This window comes from Lactuca saligna, chromosome 6, assembly GCF_052625555.1.
Source record: "Lactuca saligna cultivar CGN05327 chromosome 6, ASM5262555v1, whole genome shotgun sequence".
Taxonomy (NCBI): domain Eukaryota; kingdom Viridiplantae; phylum Streptophyta; class Magnoliopsida; order Asterales; family Asteraceae; genus Lactuca; species Lactuca saligna.
This window is the reverse complement of record NC_136422.1, coordinates 105499535-105525258: the sequence shown is the minus strand read 5'-3', so window position 1 is coordinate 105525258 and position 25724 is coordinate 105499535. Positions and strand designations below refer to the sequence as shown.

Below are 25724 nucleotides of genomic sequence, written 5' to 3'. Positions count from 1 at the left end.
CTTATAAACCATCCAAAACTAGTGCAACTAGAGTCTTACCTTTTGCGAGATCCTATCGGTATAGGGATGCTCGTGTTGCGTATACTTGTCTTTCGTAGTATACCTTATTCGCAGCAATAGCCTTGTAGTAAGTCTGAAGTACTATAAATTTGTTGATGGTTGCACAGTTGTTATTGTCTGTAAATGTCTTATGTTCAAATCTACTATCTTTAAGTTTCTGTATGATTCCGACATTATCATACAACTAGCTTCAATTTGATCCACACCATACCAGCTTCATACGTACATCTCTTTCTTCGAAATTGCCTTTCCAGCGAAGCCGTCATATCAGAACACCGAAGTACTCATGCGTAGAGTACCTCTTAGTTCTTCTCTTTTCCGAAAAAACCCCGAAGTACCACTCGTACAGTACGTCAAGTTCAATCCAAAGGTCTGTTGGATTAATGTCTAAGTCCATAACTATAATTGGTAAGACTTGACCCGACCCGACATGGTCCATTTGGGTTGCATGGCATCATGCATTTGGATAGTCTATAACGAGAGAAATAACACTTAAGGATTATTTAATATATTATAAGTTCTAATATATTAATAGGATTATTTGATTATTATTGATCAAGAATTAATTAAGTGATCAAAAGAAGACTAATTAAATATATGCACTACTAGAAAACTGCCCTTTAATGACGCGCAAACAATGACGCGCGCTAACAGAGGATATGCATTTGTGCGTGCCCTAAAAAATAATGTCAGCTTTGGAAAATTTGAAGGATAGAGGAAACGCATTTTTGAGCGCCTTAAAATTAGTGTCCAACAAAAAAATTTAAAAACACGGAGGGCACCTATCCTAAAAAGCGCGCCGTGTTACCTTGTCGCTTTATAATTTTAGTCTATTAGCGCGTGTTTTCATTTTTTGGGGGGAATGAAATCCAAAAAATTAAAAACCCCGCTTGCATCTCCTCCTTCCACAGGAATGCTCACCTCATCAGACTCACCACCATCTCTCTCTCTCTCTCTCTCTCTCTCTCTCTCTCTCTCTCTCTCTACAGTTCACCTCCATACCACCACCATGGTTGTCACAGCTACATCTCACCACCTGCAACCTCAACACAATCGACCATAACCACCATTCCTACCATCCATCGCCGCCCTACCATCTTCTCCATCACCACCTCTTTCTTGTTCTATGTGAAACCCTAAAATCGGTAACAACAATTGATAGGTTCGATTCTAACCCTAGTTCATTCTCCCCCCCCCCCCTCCCTTTTTCCTCCACAACAACTGATAGGTTCGATTCTATGGGGTTCACGAAGCATGGTTTATACATCTAGGGTTTCTGAATTTCGAGTATTATGCACACAAATGTCAGACAAAATATGGTCCGATTCCAGTTCTTAAAGCCCTCAACTCCGATTGACATGTGATCAAGGCTGGAAGAATTATCGACTCCTTCAAATAAATGTTATCATCTTCCTATATCAATCTGTTTTCATCTATGCTCAACATTCCAAGGTAAACTCTCTTTTAAACTCCAATATCAGCATCTATTCATTTACTTTCCACGAATTCTGATCATCGCATTTGACTTCATCATTCCCAGGAATGATTTTTTCTAAATTCATCTCTTTACTTACCTGATTGTGTTATCTACTTGTTGATGGGATTTCTATCAGTTTTTATTTTAATTTAAAGTGAAATGATCGAGTGCACGTGAGGTGTTTGATGAAATGCTCAAGTGAGTGAAGATAATAATTTCTTTCATCTTTTGGCTATGTAAAGATGGAGGTAATAAGATGGGTAAGGATGGAAAAGTTGACATGTTGTGACATAATGGCCAACAGGGTGCTACAATTCACATAATCGATGCCAACACCGGACATCTATTTTCTTTTCTTGCTGGCTTTCTCATGATTTGTGCTTTGTGACTTCAGATAATTACAGAATTCAAGGAGCAAGGATTGAATACCGAATTGTACAGCAAGAAAAAAGACAGAGGGGATACTTATAGTATTGTACCCACAAGTGCTATCAGGTAGTTTTTTATGAGATCTACTGTTCACACACCATTTGAATATTGGGTTTTGAACTTTGAACAAAATCTTTGCTTTTTGGGGCAAAACAGTGGTGAAGGCATACCTGAGATGTTGTTGCTACTTGTCCAATGGGCTCAGAAGACAATGATTGAAAAACTTACATACAGCAGTGATATTCAGGTGTGTGTGTGTGTGTGTGGGTCTATATATATATATATATCTCCTTTTTCCAATTCCACCTTTATTCCATCTGTGAGAGTTCTGATTACTAATTCTTGGAATGAAAAATCTTTGTAGTGTGCAGTATTGGAGGTTAAAGTGATAGAAGACCTTGGAACAACCATTGATGTGGTTTTGGTTAATGGTGTGCTTCATGAAGGAGATGAAATTGTTGTTTGTGGCTTTCAGGTAAGTGCAAACACTTTGTTGCTACATTCGAGTTACTTTTTGTTTGTATACTATAATTAATAAATATATGAACGAATGACGCTATTTTCTTGTTTAAAATATAATGCATGTGCATGTGCAGGGGTCAATTCATACAACAATCCGATCATTGTTGACTCCTCACCTAATGAAGGAACTCCGAGTAAAGGTGAGGATATGTTTGAACCTTTTTGGGCATTTTAAATTTGACAATTGTTTTTCAAATTCATTAGTTTTGTTGAGTCTTTATGAGTTTGTTTGTTGTTTGATTCGGGGAGCTTACATTCATCATAAAGAAATCAAAGCTGCACAAGGGATTGATTTACTTACTTCATTTCATAGACCCTTCTCTTTTACTGTCCCATGTGGAAGATTTCCCAAACAGATTGATTTGTGGTACGCTGCTAATGGAGACACAAGATGGAGGTGATGTCAAAGGAGAAGTTTCTCCTCGTGACATAGTTTACACACAGGCTGCTGGAGGTGAAGAAGACCCAAACATCTTTCACATGCTTGATCTTCGCTTTGAGTAAGTTTTTCTTTTTTATTTTCCCTCGGCATAAAGTCATATTTTTTTTTTCAATATCAGCAGAGGAATAAGCTGGCGTGATGATTCACTTGCATTGATATATGAAGATTTGTACTCGGACCCATGCTGCGGAGAACTTCTTATGGGACTTATGTTATTGCCAAGTTCAAGAAGGACGATAAACAAGAGACATACCTGTTGCTAAATGGAAGTGGTGCTACTGCAGAAGGAAACACGAAATAATTAAGGCGTATTTACATTCTACATTTCTACATTACATTACATACCCACATCTTTTATTTATACTATAACTTACGTTTTATATATATTCTTAGGGATATGAAGGGGAACCCGATAATTCTGGAAATTGTCAACAGGTACATAATACCCGTCTTCTGGATTTATATCATTAGTATGCCAGTGAAGTTGGGGACCAAAATTTAAAATTTTAATATCTGCTATTTTGTAACAGATCTTCTTAGAGCTAATGAAAGTTCCACGTTTGGAAGCTAAACTCATAGTTTACTCTTATAAGTTGCAGTTTAGTACACAGGTCAGGAGATACTATTCTTTGCATTTCCTACTTTCTTATATTTACCATATTTTAACTTTACTGTTCTTTTTGCAAATTTAGGTTTCAGAACTTAGGGATAAGCTAAACATTGTTTATTTATCAGTAGAACAGGCAAGTTCTTTGTAATTACATGTGACTTTAATTATGCAGCTATTCAGTGACTATAAGATTGGATTAAAGCTTACTTAATTTTTTAATATGTTGGGTCGTGGTTATATCAGATTAGCAGTTCTGTAAAGTCGAGGAGAGTGCTGCTGACAACTTTTTCTCTTGGAAATGCTTTCAACTAGGGAACTGCAACAGGTTAGCTTTCTATTTTTTATTTTATTTTTGGAGTTACAAAAATTAAAAAAGAATGGATTTGGTTTTAGGTTCTGCTGTTTGGTTCAGATTGAGTAGCCTCTTAAGAATTGACGAAATAAAGGCACATTTTGATTTGGTTTTGAATTTTGGTGTTAGATCTTTAACTTTGATTTTGGGTTGGTTTGATTTATATAGGATTTGGTTGAATCTGGTTAGGGTTTCTCGAGAAAAGAGATGGATTGCTGTTGGGGTATAATTATACACCGTGACCATTAAAGACAGAAGCGATAAAGTGGGCAAAATGGTCATTTTCATAAATTTAGTCGATTCAGGGACCAAAAGTGTTATGAAAAATTGCCCTCATCAAGCCTTCAAAACTCGTTCCTGCCCTCAAGGTATACATATATATATATATATATATATATATATATATAACCTCCTTTAATATTTTTTAAATTAATTAATAAAATGTAATTGTTTTTAATATAAATTTTTTTAAGAGGGAACAACTAGTCCTGCTGCATTCACCAGGGCAACGGTTGTTGTTGCGGTCAAGTATTCAATAGTTGAACGACCAGAGAAGATCGATGCGGTCCTCTACCCTGAAATTTCCTCATTTCTTATGCTTATCAAGGATCAGGACCGGGTAAGTCTCTCTCTCTCTCTCTCTCTATATATATATATATATATATATATATATATATATATATATATATATATATATATATATATTCCAATATCCTACATATCTTCACACAAATGGAAACACGGTAACTTTTAAGAACTTTTCCTTCTATTTGGACATGAAACTATTGGGGGCAGAATGTGAGGGTGACCTACTAGGTGTACAAACCTGATCCTGTCTCTTTCTATTTCATATATGTGTCTACACCTAAGTGAGCTTATTCTTATTCTTTTACTTTTATAGTTACCACTAAAAGCAATCCAAATCCTTTTGATTATGTCCCTGAGACATAGTCACAGACCTTGAGGCCTTCTTCAAAGCATTTTGACCAATATACCCTTCACAACATTTACCTTTTTATCCTTCTTCTTGAGACTTTATATTGACTTATCCTTGAGGTACACACTAACCCATAAGCTTAAACTCCCTACCTGATACCCTGTTAACTATAAGCTTTACTAAAGTAATCAACTTTTTCACATACTTTGAGCTGGTTTTAGGTAAGGTGGTTTTGGGCCTATTTTCACTTAATTTTCTTCACAAGAGGTCGCAATACAGCCAATTATAAGTGCTTTATTATAGGGTAAGCTTCCTGGAGGAAAAGAAATTGCAGTGAAGAGGTTGTCAAGCCTCTCTGGACAAGGTTTGCAAGAGTTCAAAATTGAGGTTATGCTTATTGCTAAACTCCAGCATTAAAATCTTGTTAGACTAGATACATTTATATTTGGTTAGTTCATTTCTCCATTCATATGCTTAGTTATATTTGTAAACATAACTAACTTTTTTTATATTAAGATAAAGAAAGGTCTTCATGATGCTGAATTTTTCTAATATTGGTTTTGCGTTGCAGACAGTATGGTACAAGGGAAAGTAAAGAAGTTACATTGGAAAGGAGAGTTCAGTTTGATTTACTTCAGGTCATTTCTTCTAATAAATGTTATTGAACAAGTAAGTTGATATGTAGGGATAACTATAAGGTTTTGATTCATTATCTTATTTTCTGCAGGCTATGCAAAGAGATTATAAATTGAGCTCGTACTCACTGAATTCTGTTTCAACACACTTTTTTAATGAGCAGGTATTCTTTTTACGTTCTAGTAAGGTACACATAACTAACTTTTTTTATATTATGAAACTATATCTTATATATATATTTATATATAAAACTAGTAGAAGTTTCTCGCGCCATTGGCGCGGGTTAGATACGAATTTTGTGCATGCAACATCGATTAGAAGAAGAAGCAAAAGGAAAGGTTTTGGGAGGAGAATAATCTCAAAATTAAGAGTCACATGGGAAGGTGCTTTAAAAAATTGTAAACCACACCACACGTTAAGGTCCTAGGGTCTTGTTCAATGCTTTAGCTGTGTTTGCTCTAAGGGAGATCAACTTATCAAAAGTAAGTTATCTTTTTCACCCTTTTATTTAATATTTTTTTGATTAAATGAAAGTCTTAATTAAAGTAATTGACAACCCTTTTTCTGTAAATGATGTTGTGATTGTGGGAGAGGTGTTGTGTTTTTCTTTGTTGCTAGGTAACCTTCTCAACAATAGCATTCTACTTAAGCAGGTGAGTAATCAAGATTAAGGGAGACTTGTAATCATGTTTGGCATTCCTATCCAGTAAGAAACAGAGTTGTATGATTACTTTTTAGTTTTACAGGAATGTATAACCCATGTTAGCAATGTATTATTTTTGTTTAACATTTGAATGATTCTTTGTATGACATTATATTTGTGCAATTTATTTTATTTTTTTAGTATGAAATTTTATTTTATATTATGCAATGGATTGTATTTTTGTATATGGTATTTTATTTCTATTATGAGAAATTAAATGCAAATTTAATTTAAAAATTAATAAATATATAAATTATTTTTTTTAAACATATAAATTTACGATACGCAAAAATGTGTGTCATCTTCATTTATGACATGGCCTTTCTTGATACGCATTGCGTGTCATTAACATGTGCGTCGTAAGGTTACGACACGCGAATGCGTGTTGTCTTCCTTTATGACAAGGCCTTCCTTGATACGCATTGAGTGTCATAAACGCGCGTCGTAATTGCGCGTCATAAATGCGTGTCGTAAATGCGCGTCATCTCTCTTTATGACAGGGCCTTCCTTGACGCGCATTTGCACGTCGTCTGAGCCTTTTACGACGCGCAATGAGCGTCGTAAAAGGCTGTTTTTCTAGTAGTGATGGATTGATTGTGTAAATCATCCATACTTGTATAGTGGGCTAATGCTCCATGGATTATCAAGTTGGGTTAAAACTCATAGGATGCTCCATGGATGCTCCATGGTGTATTTGAACCCATGGATCCAAGGAAATGGAAAGCCATGACAATTAAGGGTTTACCCTAATTGTAACACTATATAAAGATCATATTCTTGGGAAAATCGGCCACTATGAGTGAGTGATGGGGCTAGCCGATTTTCATGAAGTGTAGAATTCTCTCAAGTTATTCCAAGTGTATTTGGTGTTCTGTGAACCATTTGAGGTGTCACACTTGAGGCACTAGGCACTCAAGCTTCATGAATACATTCTACATCAAAGAGGTATGTATTCTATCTTGCTATAGTCATTGTTTTGTATGCTAGATTAGGATAATACCTTGGATGTTCATATTTGCATGTATAATAGAGAAAACATAGATCCAAGGTATTTAGGGTTGCATGTACACTTAGGAGTCTTAGAATGCTCAAAACCCAATAGTGGTATCAGAGCCTAGGCTTGTTTTCTTGTTATCCTTGCAAAACTGCTTAAAAAAATAGAAGTTGTTGCTGTCTGATCATCAGACTCGGCGACTCCATCAGGAGACTTGGTGAGTCCATGCCTAAAAAGTGATCAAATCGATCCAACTCGCCGAGTTGGTTCATGCACTCGACGAGTTGGACCCCCAAACAGCATAAATTCAACTTTTTTGGCTGGAATTGGACTAGGAACATTACCCTAAGATGTGTTTGGACTTATAAACTTGATTTTGATGTGGTAATGTTCATGCTAATCCAATTTCAAAGATAATAGTCAATAGATTCATGTTTTGTATTAGTTTAGAGTTTAGACTAATTACATGAAAAAGTTTGATTTGAATTATCTTGTTCTTATGAGTTGCTTAGATTAATAGAAAAGTTAATTGATTATGTGTTTGATCCATTTTAATCTAAGAGTTGACGCTAAAATGTGTTTTTGTAACTTGTCCTCAAGTTATATTAAAAGACACATTTAAGATTCATAAAACTCATAAAAGTTGGCAATGGTTACCAAAAATGAAGAGTCTTGTCATCATTAAATGTATTTATGACTCCATAACTTGTCCTCAAGTTGTGGAGGTTCAAGAGTCACTTCATTAAAGAATAAAGTGTGTAACCTTAATAATTCCATAAGTTATAAAATAAAGAAAAGTTACATTCTTTTATTAAGTTTAAAGTCTTCCATAACTTGTCTTCAAGTTATGGAACTTCAAGAGTTTTTTATTTAAAACTACTTTAAACACATAAGTTATGGAATTAATTAGTTTTGAATATTTTCAAAACTTGCCCTCAAGTTTTGGAATTTGAAAAGTTTTCTCTTATGAATACTTTAACTCCAAGTTAGCCCTTTAGAATTTTAAAAGTTAAAATTCAACCCTTATACTTTATAATATTATAAGTTAATAATAATATATATGTATAAGAGCAAGTCAGTCTTACCGTTAGTAGGCCTTATTCACGAAGCCGGTCTATAAGGGGGGTATAAGGTTGTTGCCTATAAAATGGCAACTTAATGGGTGTCCACTCTCACCCACCGCTTTCCTTGACTGGTGGAGGATCGTTAGCCGAAAGGGTAGGACAAGGACTATAGTTCTCCCTTCATTAAAAGTATTAATGATAAATACTAAGTAACTAAACCTTTTATAAATACCCAATCTTAGTTACTTAGGAAAATGTGAATAAGGTGCTAATCCATGAAATTACACTTTGCACTTTGTTTAACTTGGTTAGTGGAGCGTGTGTGGTTAACCAGCACACTAACTCATATTTAACAAGGTAGGCAAAGGGTAACTTAATGTTTATCATAGTATCGATGGAGCGTGTGTGGTTAATCGGCACATCGACTGAGGGGTAAACACTTAAGGGTACCAAGTATATTTGGATGGTTATTCACACCTTGTTTTGTGATCCTCGGCATCCCAGTCACAAAACCTGAAGGGCACACTCGAGACTGAAACATGCCATTGAACAGTTCAATGAATCTCAAAATATCTAGGAGTTTCAAATCCAATTAAAAAACCTAATAAATTTATTTTGTTTTTTTCATGGTGGAAATTGGTGAATCGTCATTCACCTACCTTCAAATATTTTATAGCTTGGATTACGGCATACCTCTTCTAAGTTATCAAATAGTTTCTTGGGCCCTAGCCTTAATATTTTATATTGGGTGTCATATTGAGGACTTTAGATCAACTATCTTGAATATCTCCCAAAAGATGTTTGGTTTAGACATCTATGATCTTCCCAAATCTCTTGAAACAAGCTTTCCTAAATGAAGATGATGTCCCATGGAAATCATACCTCTTTCACCTTCTCCAATTATTCTCCCTAACCCACAAGTTCTTGAAAAGTTTAAGGTCACTCAAGCCCTATTGGAAAGTAAAGGTCTATATGCGGTCACATCTTGGAGATATAGTCATATATTGACAAGCCGGGAGAGTTGGGTGTCAAAGTCTTGGGAAAGTTGGTGGTACAACTACTTTCTAAGTCACATAGTGAGTTCTTTTGGAACACCTATGAAATAGACTATGACAAGACCCTTAATGATCTTATCTAGTTGCTAAGATCAACTTCCTAAAACTTTATGGACATTGACAATGATGACATTGGATATCTAGTAAAGCTCTCTCTTCCCTGTGGAAAGGGATCGGCCATAGTCAACTTGGTTGACCAAATGGTAAAGAGAAAGGCTAAGTATGTGATAGTCCCATGTTCCATTACCAAAGTGTCCATATTTTAAATTTCCCAAGGAAGGGGCATTGGTTGCGAAGCTGCCAAATTTACCTAAGGATGTTAAAGTCAATAAGTTTGACTCTACTTCAGGTAAAGTCCACTATCTAACTCTGCTACGTTTATATTATGAGATTCTTGATACATGATGTGACTGGGTCACGTGTTGATGTTTTAAGAATCAAAGAAAAGTAAAGAAACTTAAAGAAATAATATGTTGAATCTGATCGCGTAGATGGATTTCTATCGCATAGTTTGAAGATTGGATTCTTGAGCTACTTCTTAGGAGTTATGAGATGTTGCTTAGGAATAGATAACAACAAGTTTTCATATGGATTGTAAGGATAAATTCTTCCATAAAGTTTTTAAAATAAAAGGAAAATTTCTGATGTTGCTTATAAGATTCCATTAATAGCAAGAGTGGAAATATGAAATCGATTCTTTCATTTGTGGTAATGTCTAAATTTACCAAATAAGGAAAGATTCTCATCACCCAAGTTTCAATTGGATTGAAACTTGGAATCATGCAAGTTGTATAGCATGATGGATAAGAACTTTCAAGCATTAGAAAAATTAAGACTAACTACTTGTTCACATGGGTGTGTGAGTCAAGTAAAGGACTAAGGGATCGAGTACACATTCTTGTGCACTGGTTAAGTCCACCACAATTAATCTATGAGACTATTCATCATAGTTTACTAAAGCTCAGTAAATATGATTATACTTACAAGCTTAAGTGTAACTCTGAGACATTGGAAAAGGTTCCAATATAAGGCAGAGCGAATAAGATGAATCAACTTAGGCAGAAAGATAAAAGTTTCTCAAATCTGAAACGATGAGAGAGTACTTTAGTATCAGTTTTGTGATCATCTTAATGATTAAGAAACCATAGCACAATTATTTCTCTAAAGGAATCTTAGCGCATTCTTATGACTAAGAAGAGGAATCTTGAATTGTTGAAATGGTTAAATCAAGAAGATGAGTCATACTTTGTTCCAAAAACAATTCTTAGAGTTATACTCTAAAATTGTAACTTGAGTGACATGTCTTAAAGAAGGTTTAAAGCACTTGTCAAATGTAAGAGTAACAGTATCCTACTCTTGTACATTTGAAATTTGTAAGTTGTGATGTTTTGGATAAAACAAAGACCAACTAAGGACAACAGTGAGAAGTGTTTGTCTTGATTAAAATCTACACTATCTCTTGTATATCTGACAAAAGAGTCTTATATGTCAAGAGGACAGTGGGAGTCTTAAAGGTCTTGAGAGTCTCAAGAACTAATCAAGAATAAAACCTGAAGTTCTTCACTAGCACACGACTTGAGGTTTATAACCTATCGTGTTGACATATTATGTGCCCATTCCAATTAAAGTTAGCTTTGCATATGAGTTCTTAGAGTTCTCAATTGGCTACACAAAAACTTGGAAGCAATGGCAGGCCCTTGAACTGCCAGATGGCAAGAAATTAAGATTGAGTTCAATCCATATGAGTTTGAATTTGTCATTATCCTTGTCTTGTGACTATGGTTTTGAAATTCACACGGATAAGAACACATACACCATTAAATCTAAGTGTCATAAGGTTTCCCTCCAATTCATGAAAATGATGGTGAAGAAACACTTTCACTAAGTAGATTTTAGTTAGATAGAAATTGTGATATTCGCATTCTCAAGTCGTTAGTGGAGCGTGTGTGGTTTACCGGCACACTAACCTGGACTTGTGAGAAGTGGCAAAAAGTTCTAACCATTATGATTACGGCATCCCTTTTCATAATTGTTTAGACACAAAAGTGTGCTATCTAAGGGAAGGTGTATGATTTTGATAAAGTTCTATCAAAACAATCTAGTATCAGAAATCTGAACTTTGGTAAGAAAGTCAATAAAGTATTGATTTCTAGAAGTCCAGCCAATTTCTGGATACATGTCAAAGCTAGTGGGAGCATAAGTGTTATGCTAATAATCATCATGTTAGTGGGAGCATGATAATTATGATAAGTATTGCAAGTTATCAATGTTAATTATAGAAAACAAAATGTTTCAATTGGGAAAAAGTTGTTTTGCTATAATTAAGGGAGAGGAAATTATACTTCATCTCAAATCTATAAGCTTAGATCGTGAGGTTTTAATCATTTATTCAAGGATATATATATATATATATATATATATATATATATATATATATATATATATATATATATATATATGAATTTCATGTTGGAATGGCTCAACATAAGGAAATTCTTTATATGGGTCCATTATTTGCGTTCTAAAATTCGATTATGATTACGACATCCCTTTTCATAATCTAAATTATGAGAACTTGGCAAATTGAAATGGAAATATTATAGCAAAAGATTGGTTTAGTCTTTATGTGAGACATCATGAATCGTGTCCCATATGCTTCGGATATAGGATCGATTACATGTGCTATATTCATCCATTCTAAAATTTTCCAAATGCCTGCGGCATTAAGAAGGGAAAAGGTCTAGAATTGGATATGACTAAAAGGATTAAACAATTTTCGAGGACAATCTAATGTTTACCAAAGATTGGTTGCTCATGGATAGTTGGAAGTATAATGATAATTCTGGAAGGACCATATTGACATAATCTATAAGGAGGCAACTCTTGTTTAGAAGTGATAGTCAAAATGGAATATGGAAATGTTTCAAAGTTAGAAATTATTCAATCTATGTAAGATTAGGAAACTTAATGCAAGAAGGATGTTTCCAAGGAGTTGATCTCCTTTGGAATGCTCTGTAATGTTTATTGTCAAGTCTTTGCGACTTTATGCATAATCATTACAAGAGGATCAATGCATATAAGTTTAGAATCTAACAGATTTCAGTAAATGACATGAATTTGGAATTCTTGCATTTGCAGTAAGGATTCAGGACTATGAAAAGAGAATCATTGGAGTTATGTTCAATTGATCTATTTCACAAGTAAAGATCATAGACAAACATAGTATACATACTTGGTGTGTGGCATGACTAGAGTTTAGAAAACATAGTGTACATGCTTGGAGCATGGGACAACTATTGTTTTAAATTCAAGAATAAAGTTGATAGCTGAAACAGTATGCAATGAATAATGTGTAATCATATGGTGATAAATAAAAGGTGTTTTATTTATATTCATAAGTTCTGAGACCATATTGGATTCGATTATTATTGTGCTTCATTTTGCATGTTTTGACTTCCAGAATAACTAGGTCGTTATTCCTGATTGACTAAGTTATTCAAACTATCCACAGTCCATCATATGTTGGAAGTAGATATGAATCAAGACTGTCATGGGTTGGCTTGTAGAGGTCTAAGATGTTGGACAAAGGGCTACAACACTCATGAGTGCTCATAAGTTCTGAGTATTAGATTCAACCCGCGCTCATTGGAATCGCTTCATGGATTTTATCACGAGTGATCATGAGATGATAATATCTTATATTCCTCAAACCTAGAGATATGAGTTGTTACTATGAGTTGATAGTACATTGATTGCACGAAAACGCATTGGTAACTCAATGTTATAACACGTGCCTTTGTGTATGATTCAACAAGTAGTAGAACAAGCCATATGAGTCGAAGTTTATCCATTCCTTTTACCTTCGGGATAAAAACGATATTTGTGGGCCCCTTGATGATTTGATGATGACAAATGGAAGTGCTCGGCCGGGCCAGGACTGATTTGATTTGTTCAATTAGTCAGTCGTCATAAATCGGAAATCGGGAAACAACAAACGGACAGAGAGAATGGTTATAATCCATGTCTCAGTCCATATGATATATAGAATGGAGGAATATACGATCCCTTATCTTATGTACAAGTCATTGACAACGGTCAGAGTTCATCTACAAGGTCAGAGTTCGACGGAAGATTTTAAGAGCTACGATTGCCAGTCGGTTCTTGAAGTCATACGCAATAATAGTTTTAGACTTATCCAAGTGGGAGACTGTTGGATTAATGTCTAATTCCATAACTATAATTGGTAAGACTTGACCCGACCTGGCATGGTCCATTTGGGTTGCATGGCATCATGCATTTAGATAGACTATAATGAGAGAAATAACACTTAAGGATTATTTAATATATTATAAGTTCTAATATATTAATAGGATTATTTTATTAGTATTGATCAAGAATTAATTTAGAATTAATTAAGTGATCAAAAGAAGACTAATTAAATATATGGGTTGATTGTGTAAATTATCCATACTTGTATAGTGGGTTAATGATCCATGGATTATCAAGTTGAGTTAAAACCCATAGGATGCTCCATGGATGCTCCATGGTGTATTTGAACCCATGGATCCAAGGAAATGGAAAGCCATGACAATTAAGGGTTTACCCTAATTGTAACACTATATAAAGATCATATTCTTGGGAAAATCGGCCACTATGAGTGAGTGATAGGGCTAGCTGATTTTCATGAAGTGTAGAATTCTCTCAAGTTATTCCAAGTGTATTTGGTGTTGTGTGAACCATTTGAGGTGTCACACTTGAGGCACTAGGCACTCAAGCTTCATGAAGATATTCTACATCAAAGAGGTATGTATTCTATCTTGCTATAGTCATTGTTTTGTATGCTAGATTAGGATAATACCTTGGATGTTCATATTTCCATGTATAATAGAGAAAACATAGATCCAAGGTATTTATGGTTGCATGTACACTTAGGAGTGTTAGAATGCTCAAAACCCAACAAGATCCATACGGTTGATCTGTCGCTGAAGAAGGTATAGATAGGGGCGATATGTAATCAAGGTTCTACAGGTTTAGAATTGATGATTCCGCTTTAACTTCTTTTCCTCGATAGGAGGTGAGCTTAAAGAAGAATCAGTCATTTAATCTTTTACTAAATTTTCCCTAATTCAACTCATATAGCAAATTATTCAAATTTTACAAATAATTAGTTTTTCACAAGAACAAGTAATTATCTTAAAATTTTACAAATAATTAGTTTATCCCGAAGGTAAAAGGAATGGATAAACTTTGACTCATATGGTTTGTTCTACTACTTGTTGAATCATACACAAAGGCACGTTTTATAACACCGAGTTACCGAATGCATTTTCGTGTAATCAATGTACAACCAACTCATAGTAACAACTCATATCTCTACGTTTGAAGAATATAAGATATTATCGTCTCATGATCACTCATGATAATATCCATGAAGTGATTCCAATGAGCGCGGGTTGAATCCAATACTTAGAACTTATGAGCACTCATGAGTGTTGTAGCCCTTTGTCTGACATCTTAGACCTCTACAAGCCAACCCATGACAGTCTTAATTCATATCTGCTTCCAACATATGACCGAATGTGGATGGTTTGAATAACTTAGTCATCTAGAACAATGAACTAGTTATTCTGGAAGTTAAAACATGCAAAAATGAAACAAAAGAATAATTGAATCCAATATGGTATCAAAACCTATGAACATAAATAAAAAAAACATTTTATTTATCACCATATGATTACACATTATTCATTGTATACTGTTTCAGCTATCAACTTTATTCTTGAATTAAAACACTAGTTGTCCCATGCTCCGAGCATGTACACTATGTTTTCTAAACACTAGTCATGCCACACACCAAGTATGCATATAATATTTGTTTATGATCTTTACTTTTTGAATTAGATCAATTGAACATAACTCCAATGATTCTCTTTTCATAGTCCCGAATCCTTACTGCAAATGCAAGAATTCCAAATTCATGTCATTTACTGAAATCTGTTAGATTCTAAACTTATATGCATTGATCCTCTTGTAATGATTATGCATAAAGTCGCAAAGACTTGACAATAAACATTACAGAGCATTCCAAAGGAGATCAACTCCTTGGAAACATCCTTCTTGCATTAAGTTTCCTAATCTTACACAGATTGAATAATTTCTAACTTTGAAACATTTCCATATTCCATTTTGACTATCACTTCTAAACAAGAGTTGCCTCCTTATAGATTATGTCAATATGGTCCTTCCAGAATTATCATTATACTTCCAACTATCCATGAGCAACCAATCTTTGGTAAACATTAGATTGTCCTCGAAAATTGTTTAATCCTTTTAGTCATATCCAATTCTAGACCTTTTCCCTTCTTAATGTCGCAGGCATTTGGAAAATTTTAGAACGGATGAATATAGCACATGTAATCGATCCTATATCCGAAGCATATGGGACACGATTCATGATGTCTCACATAAAGACTAAACCAGTCTTTTGCTATAATATTTCCATTTCAATTTGCCAAGTTCTCATAATTTAGATTATGAAAAGGGATGTCGTAATCATAATCGAATTTTAGAACGCAAATAATGGACCCATATAAAGAATTTCCTTATGTTGAGCCATTCCAACATGAAATTCATATATATATATATATATATATATATATATATGTGTGTGTGTGTGTGTGTGCGTGTGTGTGTGTGTGTGTATATATATATATCTATATATATATATATATATATATATATATATATATATATATATATATATATATATATATATATCCTTGACTAAATGATCAAAACCTCACGATCTAAGCTTATAGATTTGAGATGAAGTATAATTTCCTCTCCCTTAATTATAGCAAAACAACTTTTTCCCAATTGAAACTTTTTGTTTTCTATAATTAACATTGCTAACTTGCAATACTTATCATAATTATCATGCTCCCACTAACATGATGATTATTAGCATAACACTTATGCTCCCACTAGCTTTGACATGTACGTAGAAATCAGCTGGACTTCTAGAAATCAATACTTTATTGACTTTCTTACCAAAGTTCAGATTTCTGATACTAGATTGTTTTGATAAAACTTTATCAAAATCATACACCTCTCTTAGATAGCTCATGTGTGTGTCTAAACAATTTTAGAACTATGAAAAGGGAGCCGTAATCATAGTCTCAATTGTTTAGACCTTTTCCACTTCTCACAAGTCCATGTTAGTGTGTCGGTAAACCACACATGGTCCACTAACGACTTTGAGAATGCAAATATCATAATTTCTATCTAGCTAAAATCTACTTAGTGAAAGTGTTTCCTCACCATCATTTTCATGAATCGGAGAGAAACCTTATGATACTTAGATTTAATAGTGTATGTGTTCTTATCCACATGAATTTGTCAAAACCATAATCACAAGACAAAGTTAGTGACAAATCCAAACTCATATGGATTAAACTTGTGTAATCTTAAATTCTTGCCACCTGGCAACTCAAGAGCCTGCCATTGCTTCCAAGTTGTTGTGCAACCAATTGAGAACTCTCAGAACTCCTATGCAAAGCCAACTTGAATAGGCACAAAAATTTCAACATGATAGGTTATAAACCTCAATTCGTGTGCTAGTGAAGGACTTTAGGTTTTATTCTTGATTAACTCTTGAAACTTTCAAGTCATTAAGACTCCTACTGTCCTCTTGACATATAAGACTCTCTTGTCAAATATTCAAGAGATAGTGTGGATTCTAATCAAGACAAACACTTCACACAATTGGCCTTAGTTGGTCTTGTTTTATCCAAAACATCACAACTTACCAATTTCAAATGTACAGGAGTAGAAAACTTTTACTCTTACATTTGACAAGTGTTTTAACCTTCTTTAAGATATATCACTCAAGTTACAATTTTAGAGTATAACTCTAAGACTTGTATTGGAACGAAGTATGATTCATCTTCTTGATTTAACCACTTCAACAATATTCCTCTTCTTAACTATCAGAATGCACTTAGAGGATGAATGGTGATAAGGTCTCTAAATCATTAAGATGATCATATAACATGATACCAAAGTACTCTCCCATCTTTTCAGACTTGAGAAACTTTTATCTTTCTGCCATACTTTGATTCTTCTTATTCGTTCTGTCTCACATTGAAACTTCTCCAATGCTACAGACTTATACTTAAACTTATAAGTATAACCATATTTACTGAACTTAAGTAAATCATGATGAATAGTCCTCTTGATCTTTTGTGGTGGACTTGACTAGTGCATAAGAATTTGTACTCGATCCCTTAGTCCTTTCCTTATTCACATAAGGAATTAGTCTTAATTTTCCAAGCTGAAAGTTCTCATTCATCATACTATACAACTTGCATGATTCCAAGTTTCGGTCCAATTGAACCTTAGGTGATGAGAATCATTCCTTATTTGGTAATATTAAACACTACCACAACCGAAAGAATCAAATCCATTTTTTCCAATATTGTTATCAGTGGAATCTTATAAGCAACAACTTTTCACAAATGCCATTGTAAGGATACTTAAAATAAATAAAATCAAAACCTTTTCTTTTATTTTAAAACTTTGCGGAAAAACTTATCCTTACAATCCATATGAAAACCTTGTTGTTATCTATTCCTAAGCAATATCTCATAACTGCTAAGAAGTAGCTCAAGAATTCGATCTTCAAACTATGCGATAGAAATTCATCTACGCGATCAGATTCAGCATATTCTTTCTTTAAGTTTCTTCACTTTTCTTTGATTCTTAATACATCACCATGTGACCCAGTCACATCATGTATCAATAATCTCATAATAGAAACTTAGTAGAGTTAGATAGTGGACTTTACCTGAAGTAGAGTCAAACTTATTGACTTTAACACCATTAGGTAAATTGGCAGCTTCGCAACCAATGCCCCTTTCTTTGGCAATTTAACATATGGATGCTTTGGTAATGGAACATGGGACCATCACAGACTTAGCCTTTCTCTTTACCATTTTCTCAACCGAGTTAACTATGGCCGATCCCTTTCCATTGGGAAGGGAGAGCTTTACTGGATATCCATTGTCATTATTGTCAGTGTCCACAAGTTTTAGGAAGTTGATCTTAGCAAATAAATAAGATCATTAAGGGTCATGTCATAGTCTGTTTCATAGGAGTCCCAAAGTTACTCACTATGTGACTTAGAAAGCAATTGAGCCACCAACTTTCTCAAGACTCTGACAACCAACTCTCTCGGCTTTTCAATATGTGACTACATCTCCAAGATGTGATCACACATAAACCTTTGTTTGTCAATAGGGCTTGATTGACCTTAACTTTTCAAGAACTTGTAGGTTAGGAAGAATAATTTGGAGGAGGTGAAAGAAGTATGATTTCCATGGGACATCATCTTCATTTAGGAAAGCTTGTTTCAAGAGATTTGGGAAGATCATAAATGTCTAAACTAGACATATTTTTGGGAGATATTCAAGATAGTTGATTTAAAGTCCTTAATATAATACCCAATATGAAATATTAAGGCTAGGACCCAACACAATACTTTTATAACTTGGAATAGGGATTCCGTAATCCAAGCTATAAAATATTTGAAGGTAGGTGAATGACGATTCACCAATTTTCACCATGAAAAAAACAAAAAAATTTATTAGGTTTTTTAATTGGATTTGAAACTCCTATATATTTTGAGATTCATTGAACTATTCAATGGCATGTTTCAGTCTCGAGTGTGCCCTTCAGGTTTTGTGACTGGGATGCCGAGGATCACAAAACAAGGTGTGAATAGCCATGCAAATATACTTGGTACCCTTAAGTGTTTACCCCTCAATCGATGTGTCGGTTAACCACTCGCGCTCCATCGATACTATGATAAACATTAAGTTACCCTTTTCCTACCTTGTTAAATACGAGTTAGTGTGCCGGTTAACCACACACGCTCCACTAACCGACTTAAACAAAGTGCAAAGTGTAATTTCATGGATTAGCACCTTATTCACATTTTCCTAAGTAACTAAGATTGGGTATTTATAAAAGGTTTAGTTACTTAGTATTTATCATTAATACTTTTAATGAAGGGAGAACTATAGTCCTTGTCCTACCCTTTCGGCTAACGATCCTCCACCAGTCAAGGAAAGCGGTGGGTGAGAGTGGACACCCATTAAACTGCCATTTTATAGGCAGTAACCTTATACCCCCCTTATAGACCGGCTTCGTGAATGAGGCCTACTAACGGTAAGACTGACTTTACTCTTATACATACATATATATATTATTAACTTATAAGATTATAAAGTATAAGGGTTGAATTTTAACTTTTAAAATTCTAAAGGGCTAACTTGGAATTAAAGTATTCATAAAAGAAATCTTTTCAAATTCCAAAACTTGAGGGCATGTTTTGAAAATATTCAAAACTAATTAATTCCATAACTTATGTGTTTAAACTAGTTTTAATCCAAAAACTCTTCAAGTTCTATAACTTGAGGACAAGTTATGGAAGACTTTAAACTAATAAAAAGAATTTAACTTTTTCTTTATTTGTAACATATGGAATTAATTAAGGTTACACATTTTAATGATTTAATGAAGTGACTCTTGAACCTCCACAACCTGAGGACAAGTTATGGAGTCAACAAAGCATTCAATGAAAACAAGACTCTTCATTTTGTAACCTATGTTAACTTTTATGAGTTTTAAGATTCATAAATGTGACTTTTAAGTTACATAAACACATTTTATGAACTTCTTTTGGATTAATTTGGATTAAAACCAACTATCACATAATTTTTTTCATTAATCTAAATTCACTCATAAAACAAGGTAACACAAAAAACTTTTGGTGATCCATAACTTATTCTTAAGTTATGGAATTCTTTAAAACATTAACACCAAATTTTGTAACTCCATAAAAACTTTGAATCAATTTTTTTTTAAAAACTTTTCATATCCATAACTTATGGAGGTTTCAAAAAATAAAACTCTTTAGATCAAACTTTTAAAACTAATAAAATATTCATATCATTTTATCTTTTACTAAATTTGACCTAATTTAACTCATATAGCAAATTATTCAAATTTTACAAATAATTAGTTTTTCACAAGAACAAGTAATTATCTTAAAATTTAACAAACCGCATGTTTTTTTCCTTTTTTCAACTTTGAAAATAAAATATTTGCATGAATATAACAGAAAACAACCCGTGGCTCTGATACCACTGTTGGGTTTTGGGCATTCTAACACTCCTAAGTGTACATGCAACCCTAAATACCTTGGATCTATGTTTTCTCTATTATATATACAAATATGAACTTTCCATGGTATTCATCCTAACTAGCATAATAACATGATTCATATGAATATATCAAGTTAGAATTACATACCTCTTTGATGTAGAAAGTCTTCATGAAGCTTGAGTGCCTAGTGCCCCAAGTGTGACACCTCAAATGGTTCACACAACACCAAATACACTTGGAATAACTTGAGAGAAACTTGAACACTCCTTGAAATCATTTAGCCCTCACACTCACACATAGTGCACGATTTCTTAAGCAATGGGATTCTTTTATATGGTGGCTATTAGGGTTACACCATGTAACTCATGACTTTACCCATTCCTTATTCTCCATGGATTTTAACCTCCATGGAGTATCCATGGGTCACCCCATGGACTTAGTCCAACATAAGGAATCCTGGATCACAAGCCCACATATATAAGAATGAATGATTTATACAATCAACCCATATATTTAATTAGTCTCCTTTTGATCACTTAATTAATTCTTGATCAATACTAATTAAATAATCCTATTAATATATTAGAACTTATAATATATTAATAATCGTTAAGTGTTATTTCTCTCATTATAGTCTATCCAAATGCATGATGCCATGCAACCCAAATGGACCATGACGGGTCGGGTCAAGTCTTACCAATTATAGTTATGGACTTAGACATTAATCCAACATAAACATCTACGAGATACAAGAATAGACCGGACAACTTAGCGAACTACAGAGAAATAGAATTAGAAGACTAGGCTTCTCACCCTGGAGAACTCCAATCTTATTCTTCCAGAGATCGACGGATTGCATCGTATGTACCTCAGGTATCGAGGACTCCGTCAAGATTTTTCCATTAGAAATCGTTGTCTCTGCCTTGCATAGATGAAGCGGTTGAGCAAACGCAAGGAGATAATTACTTTCAGAAATGGATCTGAGATCCGAATATCACCAGTTCGAGTGTTAGGGAAGGATGTCCGGAAGACTATCTTCCGAACTCGATGCGAACACTTTGAGTCCGTAGTGATACCCTTCGGATAGGACCTATACACCCATAGTATTCATGAGCTAAATGAGTAGGGTACATCTTTCTTACTTGGATCAGTTCGTCATTACTCCATGTAATGATTTACTTATCTACCCTCGTAGTAAGAAGGAACCCATGGAAACATTACCTTCAGAGGAACTCTCGCGAAGTTCTCTAAGCACAAGTTTTGAAATTGAAGAGTAAGGTTCCTATGACACACTGTTAGTGATGTGGGAATTTTTGAGTACTCTTTCAATTTGTCAAAACCGTTGAGAATTTGTCAACACCAGAGATGCCGACAGACATTCGTCATATTCTAGTTCTTACCGACCTACTATCATAGTTCATTCAGAACCCCTCACAAATTACATAAACCTTTACGACTCTGACCTAACAAGGGGTGGCCCTTGACTGGGAAGTTAAACAAGAAAAAAAAACCTTGGAGATTCCAAGTGAGTGACCAAGTTCTTTAGGAGAACTCACTCTGGTAATGGCTTAATGCACTTCGTAAAGCGTGGAAAGCTAAATCCAAGATAGTCAGGACCTCCAAGATGCTTACCAGAATCGGTTTTGTATCTTATAGACCAGATCTACTCCGCGAACTCAGTAACGTACATTTTACCCTTCGCGCCTCGATCTTGAAACCGTACCTTTCCGTCAGGACTCTTGTAATTCCACTCAATGAGATCGAGATTAACGAGATACTCGCCTTCGTATTAGAACCGTAGTGACCCTCGACCGAGAGGTCAAGCGGACGAAGCAACGTCGTCGCCAGTTAGTGAAGGTTCGTTGGGATACCAACCGAGGACCCGATTTCACTTAGTAGCGCGAGAACCAATCGATTAGGAAGTTTCCCACCTCATGATTCGATCACTCATACCTACTTCCTTACCTAAATTCTAATTTCGGGATGAAATACCCTTTATTAGGGGGATGATGTGACAACTCGAAATTTCCATTCTGTACAAACCATATCAAGTCAATAGAAGATAGAACAGTTACAGTTAAGTTCCAAACTCTTGGGTATAGGTTTGACAATTTTTCAGGATTTACACTTCAGAAGATATCAGGAGAGTGGATGCACTAGGGTTTTGTGCAACACAGTTATTCCAAAACTATGTGATATTAGAGTTCATTATGTGTGACAACCCAAGTTGCCCTGTTACATTTCTCCGTTACCGTTAACGGAATATTCCACTGTTCAAAAGTTCCGTTAATGGGAAGTCGTCAAGTTTAATAAACATTTCAATTGTGTATGTTTATATGTCGTTAAGTCATGATAAAAGGAAATAAAAATACATAACACATATTTCCATTTACTTGGAAAATATTAGTTTATTATCACGACCATTAAATCGGGTGCGACCAAAAGCCCCGTTTAACGGCAGTATTGGGTAAAATCCCACTGTGTCCCGACTCAAAACCCTATGTAAGGGTGAGTGGAGTCCATTGGAGACTTTTTACACTCTCTCTCTAGACCCGTTTTCTCCCCGAAACCGCAACCAAACGTTTCCAAATTGTAAGTCCGCTTACCCTAGCTTATTCGAAACATATTGATGTGTGTTAATAGCCCAAAAATCAGACTTAGAAGCAATGGAAAAGGAGTTTACGGCCTAAGCATCTCCTTAGGCCGTAAACACCCAAAACAAGGCCAAAATGACCCAAACTTGTCCCTAATGGCTTGGAAATAAATTGAGGCATTAGCCTAGGAGTGTTTAAACATTAAAACTCATGAAATTGGGGGTTAAAAGAGAGTTTACGGCCCAAGCACTAGCTTAGGCCGTAAACACCTCAAAATCATGTTAAAAGGCCCCAAAAACACTCCCAAACCACACTAGGGCTTAACACATAAATTAAGGGCTTATTCCTTTGGGTTTAGATCACTTAAACACATCAAAATGAAGGACAAAAATGAGTTTACGGCCTAAGCACATGCTTAGGCCGTAAACTCCCCAAACATGCCCAAAATGTTGGTTTTTGTCCCCCAAATGGCCTTAGACTATTTCTATAAAATGCTAGGAAGGATTTAAGGACTTAAACACAACAAATGGAGGGATAAAAAGGATTTTACGGCCCAAGAAATTGTCTAGGCCATAAACTCCCCAAAACCCACTCAAATGATGGTTTTAATCCTCCAAAATAGCATCACACTTCATTAGAAATCACTAGAAAGGCATTAGGGGCTTTAAACTTCCCAAAACTCTAAGGATTAGAGTTTACGGCCATAAACTCCTTTAGGAGTGGTTCCTTGGCCGTAAACTCATAGATCATGCCCTTAGAGACCTCAAACCCACTCATGCCTTTTGAGAAAAGTGCTTAGAATAAATCAATGAGCAAGCTAGAAGCATCAAACACCCAAGAATATGACCTTGGGAGTTTACGGACGTACACTCCCTTGAGTTAGGCCGTAAACTCCAAAATGGTCCATGTTAATGCTTTAAACCCATTCACACACTTGATATTTGAGTTTAGCAAAGTTCCACAACTGATAGGAGACCCGTAGCACCCTTAAACGCTACCCGGGACCCCAAACACTTAACCAAAAGTGTTTTCCGCTCCTTTAAGCGCGTATATTTGTGTAATTAGCATTAAATGTACTAATTGTATGTAAACATATGTTATCATATGTTAAATAGGTCATTGAGTGTGTTTGAGTCCTTACGTGGCACCGAACGTCCAAACAGCACTCTCGTTGGACCTACTTACACCAGATGAGTTCATACCCCTGAATGAACCTTTTAATGTTTTTAAATGTTTTGTAGGGGGGAATACAAGTTAAACATGCCAGTTATCATGTCAATCGCATGTGATTGATAACCCGCATGCACAAGATTTTACCACTTTACACTGTTTTACCGAGTGGGACACTATAATGATTTTTACTTATACCGATTTATCCAAATTCATTCTAAATTGGTTTTTGAAAGATCCTCTAAGGTTTTTAAACATATTTTACAGAAGAATACAATTTGTGATTTTCTCTGTACATAAAGGCTTTTCATTTAAGATTTCCCTTTTTGACGTATACTTTTACTTGTTAAATACTGCTGCTTCGCTTATACTTATTTTATACTCTGACTCGGTAACACTTTCACTTATACCTATAGTCGCTTATATTTGATGACGCTTATACTTATACACGCTCTTACTTAGTAATATCGACTCTACTTCACTTATACTTGATATCGACTCTACTTCACTTATACTGGATATCTACTCTACTTCACTTATACTTGATATGCTCTCGCTTCACTTATTGTCGCCTCTACTTCGTGATACGCTTATACTTGTTCGACACTTCTACTTCACTTGCGACCGCCCCTACTTCACTCGTTAGACACTCCTACTTCAAAAGAATCACTTATACTTGATACACTTATACTTTACGATTATGTTATTCCACGCTCTATGAATTCACACCACGATGATATGTCTTCAATTATTACACACTCAGCCGTAGTTAGATGTACGTCTGTGCTTATATAGATACATATAAGTAACGATTGAAAGACTTAGGAAGGCTCATCCGCCCTATTTCCTTTTCTTCGTTGAGATGTGGTCTGGTGGGATCGGGTGGCCGTCCGAAAGTCGTTTGGTTCATTAGTTATATACTATGTATATGAGTATGGACATACAGGAAATTCTCTAGTCAAGTCAGTTGAGAGTCACTACCTCTATTCTACACATACTTTAGAAACACACTACCCACTGTTTGGAAGTCTCTATCTCTAATACGTCACTTGCATCAGAAATCCACTCCCTTCTAGAAACACACTATCCTCTATTGGGATGCATCTTCGGGACGCGGCCTTCTCCGTCGTCTAGTTGGTAACCAGAGTCTCCTGTAGGGAGAGCTGACATTGTGCGTATAGGCCTATACGTGATTGACAACCCCGCACCCTGACTGCTAGCTACAGTCCACGGCCTACCAAGCCAAGGGGTGACAAATGTCACATTATATAGATGCTTGTAGGGCGTCTAGAACTCTAGTCAGTATGGTTACGAGTATCCTGGGTTGCCTTATAATTCATGGCTTTAAGGTAACGGTATTTAGTCAGCGATTTACACTATATGCTGATGTCACCTTTTTCAGAGTCACACTGTTTGACCTTGCTAGATATGTCTTTCATGTGATACTGTCTGC

General features: G+C 35.0%; 1 long non-coding RNA gene across 1 annotated transcript; it reads left to right on the top strand.

The window, feature by feature from the left end:
- Positions 1 to 5370: 5370 nt before the first annotated feature.
- LOC145000169 (uncharacterized) lies at positions 5371 to 5814 on the top strand. Its single transcript, XR_013661145.1, has 3 exons — positions 5371 to 5467; positions 5557 to 5628; positions 5724 to 5814. It is a non-coding gene; the product is annotated as an uncharacterized LOC145000169 (long non-coding RNA).
- Positions 5815 to 25724: the final 19910 nt, after the last annotated feature.